Source organism: Nothoprocta perdicaria, unplaced genomic scaffold, assembly GCF_003342845.1.
Source record: "Nothoprocta perdicaria isolate Ctin4 unplaced genomic scaffold, notPer1 scaffold_167, whole genome shotgun sequence".
Taxonomy (NCBI): domain Eukaryota; kingdom Metazoa; phylum Chordata; class Aves; order Tinamiformes; family Tinamidae; genus Nothoprocta; species Nothoprocta perdicaria.
In genome coordinates, this window is record NW_020454838.1 from 1,174,009 (window position 1) to 1,175,376 (window position 1,368).

The window sequence follows — 1,368 nt, forward strand, 5'->3', positions numbered from 1 at the left end:
CGGCGGCGAAGCCGGCAACTGAGCGGCGGCGGCGGGGGGAGAAAATTTCCACTCGGGCTCTCGATAAAGCGGCTCCACCTCCCGCTTCCCCTCCCCTCGCCGCGGCGCGGAGCAGCCTGGGAGAGCGGGCGGCGCCTGCCCGGGCCCGGCCCAGAGCCTGGGCCGAGCCTGAGCCCGGGCCTAGCGCGCCCAGCACCTGCGCGGGCCGCCCGGGCGGCGGCGGAGCCGGAGCGGCTCAAGCGCCCTCCGCTCCGCTCCGTCCCGGGCCGCCCTCTGCCACTTCCCGGGCGCTCCGGGGCCGCGAGGCGCCGGGCTGGAGCGGGAGCGATGGTGCCGCCGCTCCGCTCCGCGCGGGAGCTGCTGCCGCCCGTGTCTGCGTTGCCTTTGTGCGGCGGCCCCGCTACGCCTCTCAGCTCCGTGCTTACTAATTACCGGCCCCCGCGGGCGGTTTTCCTGCTCGCCACCTTCCTACAGTTTACCGACGGTGGTGCTTTGTGGGATGGTTCCTGTAGGTCTCAATAACTAAATAAATGGACAAATAATAAAAATAGGAGTGCTGCTATTAAGTGACTTAAGCATCTTATGTGATGCCATCCTGCTCTTTAGCTAAATGGAAAAGTCATGCCCTGCCCTTTCCCTCTACCGCCACTTTGAGTTTCTTACAGACCCATTTTTATTTATTTCCTTTCCAGGCTTTATGGAGCAGCTGAAGTTCTTATTTATTGCCAGAAAATCAGACTCTACCAAACTCTAGCAAAATAAAGCATTTTCCCCAATCTAAGGGGAAAAAACAAGGCGAAACTAATGAGTCTGGTATTTTGATATTACCCATAATATTCCTAGAAACACTTGCTTCCGCAGTGCCTTGTGCCTGGCTAGGAAATGTGGAAGATTCGAGTCAGATCCTCTGTTGTGAAATGAGTTTCTTGGCCAGCTAGCCTAGAGCACAAGAGTTTTTGCAGCCATGCAAATAGAGTAATGGTCAGGAATTGTGGCTCTGCCAAAATTGCTTCTCCCCTAAGGACACGCAGGTTGGGAAACTGGCAGAACACACATTTAGACTGAGTGATGCAGGGAGGGAAGCAGCTAGTTCTACTCTAAGGAGTTTAATTCTCCTTAATCTCATACATGTTGCTTTCCAAGACTGCGATGCATTAGTAACCTTTCCACTTCCTGCACTAACATCTGCTTCTGAAACTCTTAGGTTTTACCAGGAAGTGCAGTCTTCCTGTCGCTGGAGGCTTTCACATAGCCTGACTGTGTGTATTGTCACCTCTGTTCCCACTTTTTCTGTTGAACATCTCACCTTCCTGTGATAGTTCCTCCTCATATGGTCACCTGCATGCCTGTCTCCTCAGACAGCATTCA